The 22,891-nt window shown below is 47.7% G+C and overlaps 1 long non-coding RNA gene across 4 annotated transcripts in view; it reads left to right on the plus strand.

The window, feature by feature from the left end:
* LOC144770747 (uncharacterized) overlaps positions 1 to 22,891 on the plus strand; it is a 502,054-nt gene that overhangs the window by 209,116 nt on the left and 270,047 nt on the right. For 3 of the 4 annotated variants that reach the window (XR_013599001.1, XR_013599000.1, XR_013598999.1), the window contains one exon: positions 904 to 1,041. This is a non-coding gene — a long non-coding RNA (uncharacterized LOC144770747). The remainder of the gene's footprint in view (positions 1 to 903; positions 1,042 to 22,891) is intronic. The other variant, XR_013599002.1, reaches the window with a different exon arrangement.

Genomic DNA, 22,891 nt, shown 5'->3' on the forward strand with positions numbered 1-22,891 from the left:
CGCTCTCTCTTAGCAATTCCCGTCTCTCCAGAGCTCCCTCTCGGTTGGTTTCCTTTCTAATGGCCTCTTGATGTCCCTATTGCCTCAGCTTCCATTTTCTGTCCACAGCGCTCTCTCTCCCCGCCTCTTTGAGAGTGTCCTTTCGCACTACATAACTCTTCCTTCTCTGCTCTGCTGACTTCTCTGCTCTCTTCTATTCTTCACACCTCTCTTCTTGTCTTGCGTTGTTTCTTGTTTGTCCCTCTTCTCACCATGCCACGTAGTCCCTCAATTCTTCTCTTTCTCTACTCTGGTCTCTCCGAGCTAACGCTTTATCTTTGCCTCACTTTGTGTTCTTCCCGCCATTTTCTAATTCTGCCGTGCCCTTCCCTCACTCTTCATTTCTGGGTCAAATATTCTTTACTATACCATATCTCCCTGAGTCGGTCAATCTAAGATTTCTGCCATTCCGCTACGCTCTTCCTCTTTGTCAGTTCTTTCCTCAATTTTCTTCTTTTCTTTGCTTTCGATTTCACACACTTCCATTTACCGGTTTCCCACAATTGCTCTCACGCTCTCTGATCCTCTTCCCTCGCTGATATCTCTATCCTCTCTTCCCAAACTTGCACTACTTTCGCCTCTCTCTCTCTGTTTTTTGTGATCTCTTGCTCTTTCCTTGGTGGCTCTCTTTACCCACTTTCTCTTGCTCACTTTCTCTTCTCCACCCTCTCTAATCGCTTTTTCTCTATCGCTCTACCGCCTTCCTTCACAAGCGCGGTTCACTTTCTCTCTGTGGGTTAGAGTTTGTGCCAAGATGCACAGCTCTTGGTAACCCTTCACTGCCAACACTGCGTTTTTTTCAAACGGAAAACCTCTTCCTACAGTCTGACTAGAATTTATGATTTTTTTTGGATTATTTTTCAGACAGAAAATATCAACTATGCACCCGTCTCGACCATGCCGCGCCCTTAGAAAGAAATGCTGCCAACTGCCCTGCTAGTGGTAAAGCAGAGATCCTGACTTTTACAACAAAAACAGTCTCCGAACATGAAAGAGGTCATGGTGAGGCAATAATTATTTTCTAAAATCTTCTTGTCAATTTCTCTGATTGTTGATTTCATTGTCTGACACAATGTCTTGGTAAGCGGCTACAGATTCTGACAATAGCCAAGAGACGAGTCCAAAAAAGTTCAAGATTATGTGATTTATTTTGCCTAATAATCCTTGAAAATCAAGCAGCAAAGGGAAAGTCTGAATCTTTTGTGAAGTTTTGAACTGTCATTGTAAGGAAAAGTCGTTAAGATATTAAATTAACTTGCCGCCAATTTGGGAAGGGCCAACTTGACCAACTCTAACGTTTAATTTTTTTTCCTTTTCCTGTTGAATCTGTCCCTTCCCTTTTCATGAATTCCCTCCTTACAGTGGGGGAGGGGAAGGTGTGGAATCGGTCCAAGATACTCATGGGGCTGGTGGCGGTTTCGTTTCACATCACGTTCCGTTCAGGGCAGTGGATATGGCCTTGGCCACAAAAATGTGGTGAGTAGCCAGGAAACCCGCAAGTAGCTATTTACGAGAAAGCTCCTGGGGCGGATCCCAGTGGGATACTCCTTAGGGTCTCCAGAATTTTAGCACCTCCTCTACAATGAAAATCTAGGTCTTCATTCCATAGCATGATTGTTTTTCATTTCTCCCTTCATCCTAGTTTGTTCTTTTTTTGGCCTTTGCTAATGTGTGATTTTGTACTATTTTCATATGGAAATCACATTGCTTCTACTCAAGTCTGCCTTAGCTAACTGTTACATATTTATTTGAGTTAATGAGAAAGAATTTAGATTCCCCATAGTACAGGTTGGGAGGTAAGGCTTATAACTATTTTATTGGGATAGGGTGGGTGCTTTGTTTTATTCCTGAACGTTGGGGGTCTAGAAGGGTGAGAGAGTTATGAGAGGGATGTTAAAATATCAAGCAACATCAGCTTTGTGCACCATTGCAGAGTTGTAAAAAATTTCATATGGCGTTCACCTATTTCCCGATAGATCATTTAAAATTTGCAGCTGCAAGTTCTCAGAGTTTGGGTTTCTATGTGAATATAATGCCTTTTACAATGTTTTTCATACCACATTCTCCTCATTTTCATGAGGAAAATGTATCAAGCAAAGATTACATCTAAATCCAGAGTAAATCTGTGTTGGGATGGCAATGTATACTGCATGTGTTGTCATGTCCCCTGACCGGTGTGCCCGATTTGCAGGTATATGTTATTCTGGTGCTTGGAATTTGGCTATATCCTGACACTGATCTAGTGTGCATGAAGGTTGTGGCCTGCATTTGACAAGAGTGTAGTCCTAGACTTGTCCTGCCCTAAAGGGTCACACCAAGCAAGCCCTCAATAGTGGCAAAGTACTACTGTAAGAAATTGGGTTATTGGTTGAAGGGAGTTAAAGCCCTACTCGAACAACTACATTCCATGTCCGGGTAAACCACAACAAGTTACTCAATTAACCTGTGCTTAGCCCTCTGGTAGCTTGGCATTAAACAGTCCGGCTTAAATTATAGGCAATGTGTAATGTATTTATTATTACAAACAGTAATAAAGTGACAACACATAGCTGAGGCATTTGCGTATAACATGACTGACTTCTTTAAGACCCGGCTGGCTGGACCTTGGGAGCAGGTGAGGGAGTTAGTGTGGGATTGCCCGATGATGAAACTGAGCCTGACTAGTGGGACAGACTTGACGGCTGACCTCTCGATGGAGTAGGAGATGCTGGAAATTACACAAATGCAGTCAGGAAAGGCACCATACCCCAATGGGCTTTCTTTAAAGTTCCTCCAGAAGATCGAGGGGACGGTGGCTCCCTACCTATATGTGATGTATAAAAAGGCATACCAACTTGAGGAACTGCAGATGGATATTCGTATGGTAACCATTGTTCTCATCCCCAAGGATGGGAAGCCTAGGGACAAATGTGATTTTTATAGGCCTATATCTCTGCTCAGTGCAGATGCTAAGGTCGTAACGAAAGTGTTAACAAATAGACTATGCGATGTATTGGCTGCACTGGTCCATGTGGACCAAACAGGATTCATGCCATACAGGTCCACCAGGCTGAATCTTCAGCGACTCCATAAATGCTGGCTCCTGCAGAGGCGGGAGCAGACCCAGCTATCTTATCCATAGATGCCAATAAGGCATTTGTTTCCGTCGGATGGCGGTTCCTGTTTGAAATATTGGTTATGATGGGGTTTGCACCCCAATACAGCCAGTGGGTCAGACTACTCTATAGCAAGCTGTAGAAAAAGGGTTCAGGCAGATCAGGTCGTTTACCCCTTTTCTAGGTTTGCCCGGTGTTAGCCGCTTCTCACCTAACTCACGATTACCCAAATAAAGAGGCGGGCGCTGGAGACTGGAAGGCAGGAAACAGGAGTTTATTTCCGACGGAACAGAACACGTCAAATCAGACAACAGGGTATCTTCTCGAGGTGCTCTAACAAGTTTCTCTACGGCTCAGTCTTTTATACACAGGTTTATGATGTACAAACATTCCTTATTGCAATAAAGACACTTTGAAGTACAAAAAGGGCATGTTTGGGACCCCAGCTCCAGGCCCATTCCCATACTGACCGCTCTGATGTTGTTTTCCCCTCCCAAATGTGACATGTGATTGTAATCTGCAGCCGGACATTCCAACAGGGCTCGAGGGCAGGAGGGGGTGGTCAGATCTGAGGTTGGGCGGGCGCTAAGATCATGTTTCGCTATGCGGGGCCGGAGGGGTACATCCACGAGACCTAGTTTTATGATGTGGGACTGGGTCGAGAAGCCAGGTGTAGCCGGGGGGGGCCATCAGATGAGAGGAAGGGTGTTCCTGGGAGGGATGCAGGGGTGTCGGTCAGGTCTAGGGGTGTGAAGGCCTTGATTAATCACTGCTCCTCTGATGTGAGGCGAGGTCCTACTGTAGGAAGCAATAAACTGCATCTGTTGGGCTAGGTGATGGCCTGGGATCAGGCCGGGCAATCGGGCAGGGAGGAAGAGGTTACCAAAAGGGCCCGTTCTATGAGTAGGATGAAAGAGCGAGGGGGCAGGGGTTCAGCACGGAGACAAGGTCGTGTTTAGCGGTGCGTTTATGGCCCGAACAGGAGAGACCGGGGGCTGTCGGGGCGCGGGGTGCTTGCGGGGCTGGAGAGAGAGAGAGAGAGAGAGTGAGAGAGAGATGATGGCCATCGGCAATGGGCAGGGAGGTCATGACACAAAGATGGCTACTATCTATGTTCGTGATGAAGCCTAAAAGGGAACAAGATGGCGGGGCCGCTGTTTCGTGACTTTCTTTACCTTTAACAGTGGCGAGGGTGAACACAAATGAACGCCGCTTATGTACATATACATTTTGTCATTTTCCACAGTCGCCGCTTTTTACATAAGCTAGATCATTTCCGTGTTTATCATACATATAGTCGTGTTTAGTCAATGAAATAGCGTTTGCCAATATTGGTAGACTTACATATAACCGTGTGTAGTTGATGCAACATACGAGGTGGAATACATATAAATTTACATTTGTCGTACTTAAAAGTGACCGATGAAACATTTTACAGGCAAAAGTGATTGAGGGAGGAATTTGGTCCAATACAAGCAATTAGTCAAGGGGTGTAGAAAGTTCCGAAAAAGGGGGGTCTTCGCCACAGTGTCTTTATTAGTATCGAGTCATCACTGGTAGGTTCTGGTAGTTCGTTTTCTTCCGTTGGCGCTGTTGAGCACCGGCGGTGGAGCTATAGGTCCAGCTCGGGTCCTTCTTTACACGTCGCAGGGTGTGATCTGTCCTTTGCCGTTAGGCCACAGTCCTGTTTCCTAGCTAATCTCTCTTAAGGGTGCCTTATGCTGGGCACCTGCATTTCTGTCTCGGAGTCAAAATCCACGTGGAAAGGATAGAAGGGGTTTTGTCGGATAATCGGGGGAGGAGAGGGCGGAGTGGGACCGGATCTTTGAGACGGACCAAGGGAGCAAAAGGGTGATGCGCAGGCAGGTCCATCAATCGGGCTCAAAGGGCGGGGACTTCTGGCACGCGTGCGACAACAAGCAGAGGGCTTCAAGGCAGCCTTCCATTCCCTCGTTTTCTGCGTTTGAGAGTGGTGCATCGTCCCGCGTCCCGTTGCTCTGCGGCTCCATCTTAGGTCGAGGTCACACGCGCCTCACGATCTGTGGCCAGGCTGTGCGTCACGTCCAGCCCCTCTCCTCCGGTGGCTGTGTATCCTTGAATGGGTACAAAACAGGTTTTAGCGAACTGGCAAGAGAAGGCATTTATACATTTCAATTCCATCCCAGATCTAGGTAGCTGGGGGTACGTTTCATCGGTCACGGTCAGAAGTTATCACTGTGGAGTATGTATACAGGCGTGTCTACTGATTTTGAACTAGGTCTATTTGGCGTTCATTCATGTCGCATGTGGCTTTCTGACCCTCGCCCTGGCAGTCTTTTATCATCATGAGAGAGGGGTAGAGGCTAAACACTCTTTTCTCGGGGAGCAACAGTTAAGCAAGGTCATCAGTTATACCTCGAGTTTACGGAGCTGGGGTCAAGCGGGAGGAACGGAGACGTTTTGGACATCCGTACTTGGGTGCGGAGGGGTGGGGCAATCTGGGCCTAGGAGATTGTGTTTCTAACGAGCTGAGAGTAGAAGGCCACTGACGTATAGTCCTCCTATAAAAAGGGCCAGATTAGGGGGACATCAGTCGTCTTACCTGTCCTTTTCTTATAGCCAATTCGAGTTCTGTCATTTTTACAGAAAAGGAGAGGTAGTAACATGGCAAATTACAATAGTTTTAGTTTCTGGCAATTTTGTCGATCACCTTTGTGTTCGAAAAACCAATTAGGCTCGTGCCGGCGGGGCACAACATTACCACACAGAGGAAGAGGGAGCAGGGGTCGTTCGCATTTTAAATGAACTATTCGGTACACGTACAACATGAAGGGAAAGGACGAGAGAGGGAAACGTGTACAATAATAGGCCATTTTGATGCACACAAAACACAAAACAGTAGGGGTCATATAGAAACACAGACTGAGGGACAACGTAAATCCATATACCACGTACACATGAATTCAGGCGAGGGGGGGGGTACATGCATTTACATACAGAATTCAAGACAAAACATAGAACAGTACTTGGCCAAAGACATTTCCTCCTGCATGCTGCGCATCCTTAGTTTCCTATTTAATTCGCCTGGCTGTCTTTTGCTGTTCGTCTCTGTTGCAAATACTTATACTTTCGTCAATTGTTCGGGAACTATCCTGGTCGGGCTAGTACTTACGGTGGGATCTTTGAATCATTTTTAGCGGACGGGTATCCAGGCCAAGGCAACGGAGGGTGTTAGTTGGGGGACCAATGGGCAACTTCGAGTTTCATGGCGTAAGAATCTACTCGTAGGTGCGCGTCATTCTTGGTCCCATTATTAGAGAGATGGTCGTTTCTAAGTAAGGGTGCGTTATATCTATGACTGTTCATCGTGTATAGGTGCTATGTCCAGACCCCCTTTTTCCCCATTCCATCGGCCGTCCCATCATCACTCAAGTCGTACAAAGACATCTCTCTTATCAGGTCAACGCGTGCAACGTATATCCAGTCGAGTTACACACATTCGGTCATACACACATGCATTCATATCACCCAAATCCGCGTTGCTTAGGTCTTCTCCACACTTTAGTCGATGTTCTGATGCGACCTGCAGAAAGAAGGGGAAGAAGAAGGGGTGGGGGCGGCGTTTAAAGACACATTCGCGCGCATAAACCCAAAAGGCTTTTTACTTACTACGTATTTCGACCTATCTCCGCGGGGTGCAGTCCCTTCCATCTCGGCGTTTTAAGCCCCGTGGGACTGGTGGTGCGGGAGGCATACTCATTTATGGACTGCACATTGCATAGATCGCCCACGTGTGGTATTGCGGATCTTGTGTGGGGGGGGGGTCGAAACAAAAGGGCAATCAGGGTAAAGTGGGTGAACTCGTGTTCTTCTTCGAGCAGTCGGGGTGGTCTACAGTGGTTCCGGGTCTGGTTTAGGGGCATCTGAAACAATTTCACTGAGATATGTGGCATACAAAGTAAAACAGAACATCGGGACCTTTATCGATTGCCTTAGGTTGCATAAAGGTAAAAAAACACACGCAACAACTTGGATCGTTCACATTTTCAATATTCCTAGGTACTTTGCTTTTTAACCTTTCAGTAATCAACTTGCTTTATTTCGCCTATATTTTACGTTGATCGGAAACAAGGGCTATGTATTCAAAAACTTACCAATCCAAAAACTACGACTGTATTTGTTGTCACAAAATCTTTTATTTAAAAATGTTGACGTACAAATGCAGGCCTACAACCACGTGGGCCAGCCACGGAGTAGACTGGAACTGTACATGAGGGCATATTTGTCTGCGGAAAACATAACTGAGTCGGTGGTTGTTTTATTTCATCAAGGTACGATAAGTGCAATAAAATCATATCGAAAATTCATTGTGGGTAAGTACCATCAGTGTCAAAAAGATTCGAACTTTCAATAATACTGTAATCAATGATGCGTCAGAACTTAATATCAAATTCACTGTTCGAATGTTCGAGTAATACTCATCCCCTTCTCGCCATGTGATTCAAAACTGCATACATATCTCGCGATATCAAGTCTGAGCATCCGGAACACAACGGGGAATTGTGAGTTTCGTTTGTACCGGCGCCATTTTGGGTGGGGTCAGGCGGGTCCGAGTATAGTCAAACTGTCTCTACCAACTCGTGGTTGGACCAGAACTTCTTTTCGGCAGTCCAGAAGTTTCGTTAAGGGGGCAACAGAAGGGACCGGTGACATGAACCATCAATCAAAGAAAAGGGAGGGGCAACAATCTTTCCTACCGGGTCGTACTGATGTTCCACCGGAACTGATCAAATCGGTAGTCTGCAGTATCTTGGGTCATTCAAAACTGAGGCTGGCGCCAGCATGAGGGCGCCGACGTCTCGTGGTTACGTCTTGGTCGTTCTGCGGGTGATCATGACATTCACTTCCTATCGGTGGCGGTTGGGGGCCCGCGGAGGTCGAGGGCCCTCCGCAACTGTCGTAGAATCTTCAAAGCTGAGGAGAACGTTTCTGAACGAAGGACTCGTTTTTCTAGTTGGCCAGCGACCAGGCCATCCTTGCACGCCAGGTCCGTTCCTGCAAGGTCGACCGCCATTTTTAGGAGTTCTGCAGCTACCGGCAGTCACTGGGTCAAATGAGCAGACGGACTCCAGCCTGTTGGGTGAGGCGTCGTAGCACCGCCACAGTGGACGAGACCCTGCTGGGTGTGTGGAGCGTCCCTATACTGCAAGAGTGGACGAACCCTTTGCCAGGTGTGTGGAGCGATGGGGGTGCAGCTGAGGGGCCTCCACCTGGGGAGGCGGGAGAGGTTCGTCCGCGCCGCCTCTCCCTCCCAGTGCATCCCACGGCGTCTCGCTGACATTTGTTATGGCCGGACCAGGCGATGAAGAAGATCGGGGGGGGTCGTAGGCATATGCAAGACATCCCCCCCCTGTGGCCTGCAAGGCGCCTGGAGAAGAAGGGAATGGGAGGACCAGTTCATTCCGGGTCGGGCCCATGCCTTCGGCGGCCGGCCGTTCTTTGCCACGGCCCCAGGAACGGGTCCCTTGGTTCATCCCGGGGACAGGCCTTGGCGCGTGGTGTCGCCTCCGGACTATTCGCGTAATGGTTCTCCACCCCACGCCGCCGCCGACGGCTTTTGTAGACTTTCTGGCGCCCAAAAACCTACTAGAAAGTAGCCCAAAGTAGCCCGACATTGCTACTTTGGGGAAGGAGGGACAGGAACGGCGTCAAGCAGACGGCGAAATGCATTGTGGGTTTGTTGTTGCCGCCGTTTGCCGTGTAAATAGTTGTTTAATATATTTTTGTTCAAAATAAAAACGTTTTAACCTGTTACTTTGCTATAGTGTTGTATATTTCTAATATTTGCCTAGGGTTTGTCGTTAATTGGGCAGGGCGATCGGTGGAGCCGAGCTGTCTCGCAGTCATCATGGCGTTGAGTTCGGCTTTCCTCACTAGTTTCATACTTCCTGAGCGGTTGTTCCTAATGTTTCCATTTCAGTAAGGTTGAAAAGAGATCTCATCAGTGGCCTACTGACTTTACTCGATTCCTTTTGTTTTTCCTAATGATTCTTATGTTCTTTTATTTGCTAGCACGATACCGCGGCTAATCCGCATTTTCTTTATATATGTCCTTTTTATTAGGGGTGTCCTCCGGTGGAGCCAGATGGTCTACCTTTAATAAATGGTCCGGGCTGAACCAACTACTGAGCAATGGGGGGGAGATAGGCATGACTGGTTACAATGGGGACAAAAGTCAGCACTACCTATCCTTCACTACTTTGCGGAGACTAGGTAGAATATTTCTATTCTACAGTATTCGCAAATAGGGAATACCCAAAGAGAGAACCAATTCCAAACAGTCAAGTTCGGACAAACAATCAATCAATCAAATGAGGAATAAAATAGGCGCGACGGGTTACAACGGGGGCAAAAGCCTGCGCTACCTACCCTTCACTATCTGCAAAGAGAGAGATCTTCCTGTTCCTCTCTGTTTGTAGGCAGAGAAGATCCTTTCTAAGAACCAATTCCGAACGATCAAGGTCCGGTCAAACAATCAATCAGTGGGGGATAAAAATAGGCACGACGGATTCACTATCTGCAAAGACTAAACAGAGTATGGCGGCCCTGTGCTTGTTTGCAAATAGAGAATAATCCAAAAAGAACCAATTCCAAAACAATAAATGCTTGGATAACAATCAATCAAATGGAGAGGGAAGTAGGCGCGACGGGTTACAACGGGGGCAAAAGCCTGCGCTACCCACCCTTCACTATCTACAAAGGGAGAATACTCCTATCCTTCCCCGTTTGTAGACAGGGAATCTCTTAGAACAAAACAATCAAAATGCGTAATACTAGCATTTTCCAATGACAATCAAACAATCAATTCGCAATTTGTCGTGTTTCCACGACCTTACCCGGACCGTATGGACGGTTTCTCGTCTTCCGTTTCCAGCGCCCGATCGTCCTCTATTCTCCGTAATTGCTGTGGCACTCCTGATGGTTCCCAGTCAGGACCGTAGATCACTCGAGAGAGGTCTTTTCGGAACCGGTGAAGTTCGGATGATCGGCTGCCAGACAAGGGTCTATCGGGCAGGAGCTCTTCCCGATCGTTGCAGTCGTTCACTCTGTCGTTGGGACCTCTCTCACTGGATCCACGTGTCGCTGATGATCCCCACGTTTGGGACGCCAATTGTAGAAAAAGGGTTCAGGCAGATCAGGTCGTTTACCCCTTTTCTAGGTTTGCCCGGCGTTAGCCGCTTCTCACCCAACTCACGATTACCCAAATAAAGAGGCGGGCGCTGGAGACTGGAAGGCAGGAAACAGGAGTTTATTTCCGACGGAACAGAACACGTCAAATCAGACAACAGGGTATCTTCTCAAGGTGCTCTAACAAGTTTCTCTACGGCTCAGTCTTTTATACACAGGTTTATGATGTATAAACATTCCTTAATGCAATAAAGACACTTTGAAGTACAAAAAGGGCATGTTTGGGACCCCAGCTCCAGGCCCATTCCCATACTGACCGCTCTGATGTTGTTTTCCCCTCCCAAATGTGACATGTGATTGTAATCTGCAGCCGGACATTCCAACAGGGCACGAGGGCAGGAGGGGGTGGTCAGATCTAAGGTTGGGCGGGCGCTAAGATCATGTTTCGCTATGCGGGGCCGGAGGGGTACATCCACGAGACCTAGTTTTATGATGTGGGACTGGGTCAAGAGGCCAGGTGTAGCCGGGGGGGGGGGCCATCAGAAGAGAGGAAGGGTGTTCCTGGGAGGGATGCGGGGTTGTCGGTCAGGTCTAGGGGTGTGAAGGCCTTGATTAATCACCGCTCCTCTGATGTGAGGCGAGGTCCTACTGTAGGAAGCAATAAACTGCATCTGTTGGGCTAGGTGATGGCCTGGGATCAGGCCGGGCAATCGGGCAGGGAGGAAGAGGTTACCAAAAGGGCCCGTTCTATGAGTAGGATGAAAGAGCGAGGGGGCAGGGGTTCAGCACGTAGACAAGGTCGTGTTTAGCGGTGCGTTTATGGCCCGAACAGGAGAGACCGGGGGCTGTCGGGGCGCGGGGTGCTTGCGGGGCTGGAGAGAGAGAGAGAGAGTGAGAGAGAGATGATGGCCATCGTCAATGGGCAGGGAGGTCATGACACAAAGATGGCTACTATCTATGTTCGTGATGGAGCCTAAAAGGGAACAAGATGGCGGGGCCGCTGTTTCGTGACTTTCTTTACCTTTAACAGTGGCGAGGGTGAACACAAATGAACGCCGCTTATGTACATATACATTTTGTCATTTTCCACAAAGCTGCGAGCTAGAGTAAAGGTTAATGGTTTCGTCTCCTGGGAATTTCCAATCGAGAGAGGGACGAGACAGGGCTGCCCCCTATTGCTGATGCTTTTTGCACTGGCGGTGAAGGCGCTGTCTGAATGGGTGCACATAGATGCACGCATTTGGGGATGGACTGGGGAGGAGAGCATATCGCTTTACGCGGATGATATACTGTTGTATCTCGAAAACCCCAACCAGTCTCTAACCACGTTACAAGATATCTTCCGTATGTATGGGAGATACTCAGGCTTACTATCCACTGGGGTAAGTCTCTGATGTTCCTGATGGTTAGTTGGGCACCAAGCTGACAGCTGCAGCTTAGGATGGAGCCCTGCAAATTCAATTATCTGCGTATTTTGGTGACCTGAAAGCTGAGGCTCATTACGAGGCACACCTGGGGCTGATGGTGAAGGCACTGGAGATTGATGTTAGACACTGGAACACACTACCGCTCTCCAGCCTGGGAATAGCTGTAGAGTTTAAAATGGTTGCATTGCATAGGCTCCTCTGTGTTGCAGAACTGCCCATACAGTATTCGGGCATATTTTTCACCAAGCTGGATATCCTGCTTAGTACGCTAAAATGAACAGGGTACAGCCCCGTATTGCAATGTCTGTGTGGCAGCGATCCAAATGTGAGGGGGCATAGAGCTGCCAAATGTCCAGAAGTATTATGAGGCCTCACAGGTTAGTGTGGTGAATGGCTGGGCTTATGCAAACTGGGCCGACCCAGCTTTACGGAGGGCTAGACGTCCGTTGTATGGTGAGAAGATGGGTCCCACCGCCTGTCCAGCATATTGACAGTGGTGTCTGTGTGGCGCAGACTGACAGAGAAATAAAGTGGAGTAAACAGTTGACACCAAGAACCCCACTGTGGAAGGGACCAGCGTTGTGCCTGTTGGAAAACTGAAGGGTTCCCAGAGGTGGGTTAACATTGGCCTTTCAATGCTTGCTGATTTGTGGGACATGAATGCGATAGCCACATTTGAACACCTGGAGTGGGAGTATCAGATGTATGGGACGCAGTGGCTTAAGTATAGGCAGCTGAGACACACACAGCAGAGTAGTATTGCCAGTGATGAGAAGACACACGGATTCACCATTGGAAAGGAGGGTATTGGATGGACACCTTAGGATGAAGACCATCTCATTAACGTATGGGATGCAACTAAGGAATACACAAGGGGAACTGTGACGACTGAAGGATTGCTGGTATCAGGACTTGGGTGAGCTAGTTGATGAAGACTGGCAGTCAGCACTGGGCTTCCCTGTGGAAGCGGCAATTAGGGCGAGTTACCATTTAAGTCAACTGAAAATCCTTCATAGTATGTATAACACGAGGACTCAGCTTAAAATGCGGAAGGTGAGAGATGCGGGTTGCCTTAGACATTGTGGGATGGAAGACTTGTTTATGCATACTTTGTAGTAATGAGAACTTTTTGGCAGGTGGTTGCAGGTTTGCTAAAGAAGGCAATTGGGACTGGCATAGAGCTATAACCCCAACTCGCTCTGCTTGGGATCTGGGGTCCCACAGACCTGATACGTTATGTGAAACTCCTGGTAAACATGGGTTATATGGTGGTTAAGAGATACTGAACAAAAATGGGGGAGTGAAATGGTCCCCAGGTTGCAGGACTGGGAGACGGGTATGGATGGTTGCATGCTACTGGAGAGGGAAGTCTACAAGGGCAGGGGCTGTCCACACAAGTTTGATAAGATACGGGCTAGCTTGGGAACAGGAATTGGTGCTAGAGGGGACGATGGTGTGACTGGGCTCAGTAGGTGGCTTTGGGGCAGAAGTTTAGGGCTGCTCAGCTATTAGGAGGTGGTGGGGATCGCAAACACATCATTGGGTCTGGCAAAGCTGGAATCTTGGCTCCCTGACTGAGGGCCTACATTAAATACTGCTACAATGCTTGATTGATGGGGTTCACTGCGGGGAGGTTGTGGGATTGAGCCAGGGACTGGGGAAGCTATGAAGGATGTGCCATTGTGTTGTATGGTCATAATAGTTGTTTCTTCAAAATAGTAACATTTGTTTAAAAAAAGAAAATTATGTAACATTACACAAGAAAAATCTCAGATCAATTCAGACAAATAGTATAACGTTTAATAAATAAGATGATACTAGTAGTTTAAGTGGAAATATTACCTAAAAGCACATAGAAACTCAGTCATCTGGTCATGCGAGACCAAGGAAAGTCTGAAGTTCAGGCCGACCACAATGGAGAGTGGGTAGGATACAGGAACTGTTAGTCCAGCGGAAATTCACCTTCAAAGTCCGGTGTGAAGAGTTCATTTTATGTCGGTGGAGTCCACAAACAGCAGGTCGAAATTCGAGGACCTCCTGGACCAACGTTAACGACGACGAAACACGCAAGATCATGAACTCCATCCACTCAGGATCTCCGTCTGACCCCTGCCCACACCACATATTCAACAAAGCAGGCGCAGCCATCGCACCCCAATTACGGAAGGTAATCAACATCTCCCTAGATACAGCCACTTTTCTGGAAAGCTGGAAGCACGCCAAGATCAACGCCCTCCTCAAAAAACCCAAGGCGCACCCCAAGGACCTCAAGAATTTCCTTTCATGTGCATAACAAGGCTTTTACCTGTAGAGGACTATGATAACAACATAAACGATAACAGTGGTACTGCAGTAATACCGAACCTTTGTTTCTTTAGAATATAATAATGAAAATAGAGCACCTGCTATTCATTTTGTCATTTAAGGTCAAGGATTGTGCTGTGTACAAGACAGGTGTTAGGCGAGGCCCCTGCAGTAGTGTAGGAAGCTTAACCTAAAGCGCTAGTGCATGCTACTCCCCTCTATTGTGCAAATAAGCCTATGAAAAGATGTTTGAGTTATATCTTAAAAGTGTTGCAGACAGTCGCCCAGGGCTCGAAGTACACAGTATGAATTGAAATCCTAGACCACCAAACTCCTCTTGACTAAGCATAAGTGCTGAGATGTCGGCGAGGCGTAATAAACTAGCACCAATGGTCGCAGCCAAAAGGTTCAATTGAAAAAACAGCTGAATTCTGGAAGACAAAGTCTAGTTCCTTTCCAGGCAGCATAGACATATGATGCCACAGGGATAAAACTTCTTCAGAGTCAGTTCAAAGGCCTAAGAACTTTACTTCCTTACAGTGTCTTATGCTGTACTTGTTAAAAAGGTGGCAGTGATAGAGTCTCCTTGCCTACAAGGAGTTGGTGCAAAGTAAGATCAAATGTAAGCTATATTACATGTAAGAATTGGTGAGAGACTGAACGCTAATATAGCCCTAAAGAGACAAATAACTAAGAGAGAAAGCACTACACCTGCACTTTTTTCTATGCCCGAAAGTCCCTAGTATACTAAGAGGGGCAGAAGGGGAGTAGAGTGAGGACTGCAGGCAGGCTTTCTAGCTGCGTTTACACACACATGCAAGTTGGGTATTTTATACTTTTGTGATATCGTGTTGTATGGCATCTTATTGAGCAATAAAGTACTTTTCGTTTTGCACAGGGTGGACAATTGCGTTATTGTGCTGCTAGGTGTCAGCTGAGTTTTGAGCCGGTCATATCCCCACACTGACCTCCGTGAGAAGCCTATTGTGAGAAGTTGGCCTGATATGCAGTGCTCACTATTCTAGTGATCACTATGTATCAGTCCAAACAACCCTTATTGATGATTGGTTGTAAGTCAACCTTATAGACCAGCTATCCTAGTAGCATGGATACGAGCAGTCTAAGGCTAAGACTCTAGAGGGCGTGTTAAGCCAGCTGTTTTACCATCACATTACCCCTTGAACACCAAGTGAAAGGACACCACACAAGTTGTTATGAAAATAAACAGATATTTATTTATAACAAGACTACCCTGAACTCTTTATGAGTCAGGGAGCTAAGCACACAACAAAACTCTTACGAAAATACTTTAAGTCGCACAATTTACACAAATGCCCTAGGGGCACGAAAAACCATATACACAGTAAGTGGAATGCGAACTTGCTAGCAGGTAAGTAATACTTTTCTAGACTTAGGAATCGCTAGGCCTACAATTCTAAACACTGGGATTAGATGCAGGAGGCCTGTGGACGTCGTGTGCAGAGTGGGAACTCTCACGCGTAAGGCGGGAAAAAGTCTATGGAGGCTAGCAGTTGCAAAGTTACTGTTCTCGGGCGAACCCGACTAGGTGGGTCGAAAACAAGAGTGGATCCGAACACTTAGGGTGTTGGACTAAGCTGGAGCACCAGAGTACTCAGGTTACCTAGCCCAGGGGCTGCGGCTGCATAGGGTTGAAGTTGCGTCGGAAACCCTCGTTGAAGATCCAGGAGCCTGAAGAAAGAGTTGCTGGCAGGCGGCCAGTGAAGAAAGTTCGGAGTGATCCAAGCCTGGATCAGGAAAGAAGAAACCTATAAGCAGAGGGGACCAAGTTCTGAATCACTAGCCAGTGATTTGAGTGGGCACCAGGATGGCACCGGACGAAGTCACCTCAGCCAGGTGAGTGGGCGCTGCTGGGCTCTGCAGTCTCTCGGACCAGGAGGCGTTGTCGGCGACCAGGATGGAGGTGCGAGCTGTCCCACGAAGGTTCTTGCTGTCGACGTCGCTGGACCCAGGATTGGGCAACAAGTCTTGGCAAATGCAAGGCCCACGCGGTGGACCTAAAATGGCGTCTTGAGTGGACCAGGAGGGTCCAGGGTGCTCCTCTGTTGGAGGTGAGCAAGGGCTAGTCTGGAGCAACCAGACCAGCAGTAGTTGTCGTCGTGGAGCGTCGTGAGAGGGCCACTAGCCAACGGGCAAGCGACCTGGACAACGCGGTTGGCAGCAAAGAGCAGAAGGGCCCCACGCAGATCTCGTGGATGCAGGGGGGCTGAACTTCGGTGCTGGAGCTGCTCAGGGTCGGGGCTTCTCTTACCCCAAAGCACTCAGTCGAGGGTCACTCGGGAGTCGTGCTGGACAAGCGTCGTGCAGTTCTGAAGATGGCCGGTCCCTCGAGGTCTCGTCGCACCCACGGTTCACAGCTGGGCTGATGATGTAGGTTGAGGTCAGAGGTGCCAGGGAAGCCGGTTCTCGTCGTGCTGGAGCAGTCTTGATCCGAAGGAGAGACTGGCAACAAACCGCGATGCTTGGTTGGTGCCTGCTGCTGCAGGGTGACTACTCCTTAGTCACAAGGGAGAATCTTGGGAAGAAGTCTTGAGTTCCTTTCGTGGAAAGTAGTTTCAGGATTCAAAGATGATCTCTTTTGGAAGGGGGCCAGTTCCTACCTTTATCCTGCAAAAAAGGGGCTGGCACGCGACTAAGTCCTGCCCTATGGGTGGGACTAGGAGGGGGGTGGTTACACCCCTCTCCTTTGGCGGGCTTTCCCCAGATCAGGGGCTGGAGTGCCCCTGGAACTGGTTCCAGCCGGCCTATGCACAGTGAGCACCGGGGTGCCACTTGCAGTCACCTTCCTCTAAAGCCCTGCCTACCTAGGATACACAAAATCCTGTCTGGGACGGTGCTGGCACCGCCCCTGGCAGGAAAACCTTTGTCCTTGCCTCCTGGGCTGGGAGGACTCCCAGCAGCAGGAGGGCAGACTTGTGTCTCGGTGGCAGCATCCTTTTTGTGGAGCTAAGGCTCTGTCTACTTTAACCGGGGTTACAGGTTACATACATGTCGTGTCCCTCTAGAAGGGTGGAATGCTAACCCCGTCGCCAGAATTGGCGAGGGGTTAGTATTCCAATTCGTATGACACCTTACTCGACATGTTTTGATAAAGCGATACCAGAGTTGGCACATAACCACGAGGATTATAATGCACTTAAGATATATGGTATGCGATATCATGGAAACGGTTAAGGGATGGATCCCGAAAGCCGCAGACAGGCTCAGCTCATGCCAGAGCACTATCTCACACGATCCCAAGCACTCTGCCTTCATGATTGTCAAGGCCTGCCATAGGAGTGACTGATAGGAGATCTGTGTGTCCATTTTAGGGTTAGATATAGGTATACTATATCTAAAGCAAAGGGTGATTACACCACCTTGCCCCAGCTGTCGTGCAGGCAGTTGTGTCAGATTTGGATGGCCAGCCAGGGGTGGCATAATACATGCTGCAGCCCCTGGTAGGCCCTGGGTACACCTATGCCCTGGGTACCTAAGGTACACTGTACAGGGGCTGATAAGGTGACTCAGTATCCAATTAGATATGTACCTAGGGTACATGGAATCCATTTTACAGAGAGAGCAGTAGGCCTGGGGTCCTGAATAGCAGGGCCCCAGGTCAACTAAGTCAGAAAACCAGCAAAACACCAGGCAAAAAGTTGGGGGCAACCATAGTCCGGGATCTACCTTCCTACACCTATGACTGCTCACCATCGCTGCTAGCGACAGCCAAGCCTTGAAGGGGTTGTACGTGGTCCAGTTTACAGAGTTGTAGTAGGACTGACTCTGGGACGGTAGCGGCAAACTACCCCAACCCCACAGCTGTGACCCAATAGCTGTGCCCCGCTGAACAGGGTTTGACAAACTGTATGAAATTGGCACTCTGAGTCTCGGTGCAACACTTTTACGTGTAAGACAATATGGCACACATCTGGTTTAATTGTAAAAATATACAGCCAGCATACTATCCATCATCTGGTGCTGCCAAGAAAAGTGTCATGGGTGATGTCGAAGAAAAACAGGAATTGGTCAAACCCTGTGGAAGCCAATAATATAAAATGGGACCATACAAGATTCAAGTGTGATCCGAAGCGCTTGCCCTTGACATTGGTATTAGTCAGCTGCTGGAAGAGTAGCTCGATTAAGACGTGGGAGGATAAGCCATGGTTACATAATGTTATTTGTAGTAGGCAGGTGAGCTCCATTTGTAAAGAGGCTGTTAAACAGTTGAATATCAGCCTTTTTCCTAGTGACCTGCATATAAATACATATGATGTACAAGTGATTGAGCAGGTTTTGAAGGCTAATTTTCTCCAGATGAGATGAGACACAAAAGGAAGGCGGAAGAGACTCCACCATGAGTTCTGGGATACTTCACATATTGCTGGAGGCACACATGAGTTTATACTTTACCCCTGGTCTATAGTATCCACACTAATTTATTTCAGTTTCTGAAACTGCCAGTCACATCATATTTCTTTGGTCCCTTTCGTTTTCTCTTCTCTCCTTCACTATAACATTCCATTAAATGTAGCTTGGTTTTGCTATCCCAATCTATACAGCAGGTACTTCTTTCACCCCTTGCTTATATAGTTGCCAAAGCCACTTCTTAAGATGACTACCTTTGCTAGGGGCAAGCATACACGCTTTGGTAATGAGAACTATTAAGTAGGCATGAGGTTATCAGAGGACCCATGTCATCTAGGATGGCATTTTCCAGTTCTAGGATTTTTTTTAACAACACAATCAATTCTAAGCCAGGATGCATTGGTTTGTAGAAGGAAAGAATGGACTGAAATAAGGAATGCCTGATGACATGGAGTCACCTGAACCCTGTGGTGATCATAGGCAGGTGAGTGTTCGACACCAGGATTTGTATCTTTTTAAGGCCCATGCAAAAATATGGGTGCCAAATAAAATTATGTCAGGATATGTGATAGTCACATCACACATCAAAATAAGACATCTCCCCCATCTGGACCATAAACCATTGTCAAGCTAATGTATAGACAACAGGTAAAATTGTTATTTATTTCCAAAATATGTGGAAAGGGTTACAAACAATATCTACATTTCATTTGACTTGGAATCTTAATTTGAGATCTTTCAATGCAATTTTCAGTGTCCCGAGATGTGCACACCCCTCACCACTGACCCACTCTAGTTAGACCTCACTGAGGTTTCACAGTTGTGAAATAAGAATTGTGGTCACAAAGAGTCAGGGTGATTGGAGTTTGGATCCTGTCTTAGTGATGTCGTATTCTGGGACTGTTGAGATAAATTAATTTTTGACATGTGGGCAGTTGTTCGCCCTAACCAGCTGTGAAAATGGTATGATGAGTGGGCCAAGTGCCCAGCCCAACCGTGAATTGCATATATAGCTATATTGTTGTACTACACGGCCACTCAGCATTGCAGGCGTTAACTGCAGACAACCATGCTCAGAGTGGGGAGGAATCTCATAGAGTATTTCCCGAGCAAGCTGGAGCCTATGGTGGCCGGTTTTGCTGCCCCAAGACTGCCGCTACATAAGTAGAGCGAGAATAACAAAAGAAAGTTAGAGATCAATGAAACAGAGTGTACAGAAAGAGAGATAAAGAAAAGTGAGAGATCAGTTAGGGAAGGATACAGAAAAAAATGCATTGATGTAAAAAGAGAGAGATGGAGAAGAAAGGAAGAGCGGGGGCGGTTAGAAAATGTTAGCCAGGACTGTATCAGTTCTCTGTCCAGCCTCGCAGAAAACTTGGTGGGTTTCTAGTGTCTTTCAGCAGACAATGGTTGACTTAGCAGAATGGCTGTCCTGAGTTAGCCTACTATTCAAAACAAGCATTTGCAATGCAATAGGTCTCGCATTAGGAAAGTTTGAGCTATTGGTATTTTAAATGACACATTTTTTATTTATGTTTTGTTTTTGAAAATAGGGAAATTAATAGCTTTGTCATTTACAATGCCAATAGTTATAACTTTCGCAAATGTGACACCTATAGCATTTGTAATGCAATATGTGTTGTATTTACGTGACTTTCACGTATTGATATTGCAAATAACAATGCCTTTTAATTTTTTTTCAATAATTAATACTTAAATGAAAGTTATTGTAATTTATAGTGAACTTTGCCCTGAGGGCCTGTAACGGGCGCACGCCATCCGATACCCTTCAGATTTGTGGCTTCTGACCCAGATGACATCATAGGATATAATTGTCATGGCATCATTGTGGCCAGCCTTAACCTCACTTAACCCAGTGTCATTTACAGCATCGTGACAAGCAGTTTCAAAACACTGGACAGTCTTCAGTTGGTTGCTAGTTATGCTCATCCCATCGCATACAGTTTTTACCTAATGGGCTACAATCAAGAGATTTCCAAAAAGAAACAAGGGGGCTTCATTAAATAAGTATACTATCGGGGTTCAAAAAAAGTAGTAGCCACCTCTTTGACTAAGTGGGGAAGGTACTCTATAGGTTACATATCTTTTTTGCTTCCTGAGATCATGCTATGTAATGCAACCTTTATCTCTTGTGTATATGTAAAGCGCTCTGATACCCACGGGTCAAGCTAGCGCTATATAAAACTTTTAAAATAAAAATAAAAATTCCCAGCATCTCCAAACCCCATAACAGCATTTCTCGCTCCTCCAGTATGACAAGCCCCCTCCTGCGTTCACTTGTCCCGATGGTCTGCAGCTCCCGGATCTGGTCGTTGATGGGCAGCACCTTCAGCTGGGGCCCGATCTGCTGTGCCAGGAGCTGCTCCTCCTGCTCCTGCTGGGCGGCGCTGTTCCCATTGTCCTCGCTCTCGTCGCTGCTGGCGGGGAACGACCCGGTGCTGCCGCCTGCATCCCGGACGTCGTTCTCTACCGACTCCGCAAACCGCAGCTGCTTGTGGGCAGCGGGTTCCGCGGGCCCCGAGGCTGGCTGCTGGTTCTGGCAGGGCATGGTCACGGCGGTGGTGGGGCTGCTGTCAGAACAGCGTGGTGGATCCGCGGCCATGCGCCGGGCCGCCGGTGATAGTACGGAGAGCAGCGGCGTGTCTAGCAGCATAGACATCGAGGACGGACACGCCAGGGTGCCCAGAACCAGCTCTGAGCGAACGTGGCGGCGATCTTTGAAAGGAGAGTTTCACGTCTCTGTTGAAACAGAACTATTCTTGAGCTGCCATCTTGGTGTTAGCGTTTGACTGTTCAGTACATTGCAGTAATGTATACTTTAGTGCTGTTTGTCTATTTCAAATGTTTCAACGCTATGAGAAATGTATGCACTATATAACTAAATATATCTGGATATACACGGAAGACTTTATCCTACCCACTTTCAAAACATAGTGGGGACGTTGTATGCAATTTGGCAATGCATGCTAATTTAGTCGGGGGTAATAAAGCATTACAACAGTCATAAAACGAGCATTGTGTAGCAAAAGACATCAGTCGGAAGGAATGTGGTTCTGGCTGGCTGACAGATCGCAAACGGATGTACCATGTTACTCCGCATACTTTTACTCCGCATACCGTTACAACGCGACTTTTACAACGCATACCATTACAACGCATAGCGCTTTGGGGTGCTGGATAGTGGTAAGTATAATTTACTATTCTAACTCCAGTCCCCGTGGACCCTAGGGAAGGTGTTGGATAGTAAATTATACTTATTCCCTATCCTAGAGCGCCCCCCAGCGCAATGCGTTGTAATCGTATGCGGAGTAAAAGTCGCGTTGTAATGGTAGTGCGGAGTAAAAGATGCGTTGTAACGGGTGTATACCATCGCAAACGAGACCTGGTAGGGCGGGGGCATTTCTCACTTTCATTCTGAAGAGCGCCGGTTAGAAATGCCGGGCAGCCCCCGCCTTACCAAGTCCAGCAGCTGAAGTCCCGTCGTGAAGAACATCGGAAAGGGGCTCCCATGCCTAAGGGGAGACGAGCCCGGTGAGTGGGAGTGGGGGTGAGGGTGAGGGTGGGGGTGTACGCGCGTGTGTCTGTGTGTGTTCGCGTGTGTCTGTTCGAGTGTGTCTGTGCGTGCGTCTGTCTGTGTGCGCATCTGTCTGTGTGCGCGTCTGTCTGTTTAAGGGGGGTGCGTGTGTGTATGCAGTGTGTGTGTGCCTGTGTATGCGTGCCTGTGTATGCGTGTGGCTGTGTATGTGCGCATGCGTGAGTGTGGCTGTGTGAGTGTGTTTGCGCATGGGAATATGAGGCACGAGAGGGGCACGGCGCCGTGCGCGCCCACGAGGTTAAATCTGCGCTCGTGCCCCTCTCGTGTCCACATTCCCAAATACGGCTGACAGTAGGTCTCGCGCAGACTCTGTCTGCTCGACCTAAAAAGACTAGCAGCAAACCACTGCTCGAGTGACACGAATACCTTCTTCCTCACTAAAAACCAATGTGAGGTTTGCATTTCCGCAACCGTCTCTCCAGAAGAGACTCTCCATATCCCCCTCCTCCACTGTTAATCTCTGTTTTACTACTGTCACTACCATAACCAGGAGGAGTGAAGAATGACCAGTCCCAAGTTAAACACATTTGTGAGTTTTCCATCTCCTGATGGTGCTCAAGGTTTTCTTAGTCCATCATTTAAGAACTCCTCTGGACTAATAGACTTGGGGCCAGATGTACAACCCATTTTTACATGCGCAAACGGGTTTGCGAACCCATTTGCGCATTCAAAAACAGCATGGGCCATGTACACAGCCCTATTTAGCGAGTCACAATTTATTTGCGACTCATTAAATAGATTTTGCGACTTGCTATTTGGAAGGGGCGTTCCCTTCCGAATAGCGAGGCTCAAACCCATGTACCAATGTTTTGCAACCACAATTGCGGTCGCAAAACATTAGCAATTACCACCTACTT

Source organism: Lissotriton helveticus, chromosome 7 (assembly GCF_964261635.1).
Source record: "Lissotriton helveticus chromosome 7, aLisHel1.1, whole genome shotgun sequence".
Classification (NCBI taxonomy): domain Eukaryota; kingdom Metazoa; phylum Chordata; class Amphibia; order Caudata; family Salamandridae; genus Lissotriton; species Lissotriton helveticus.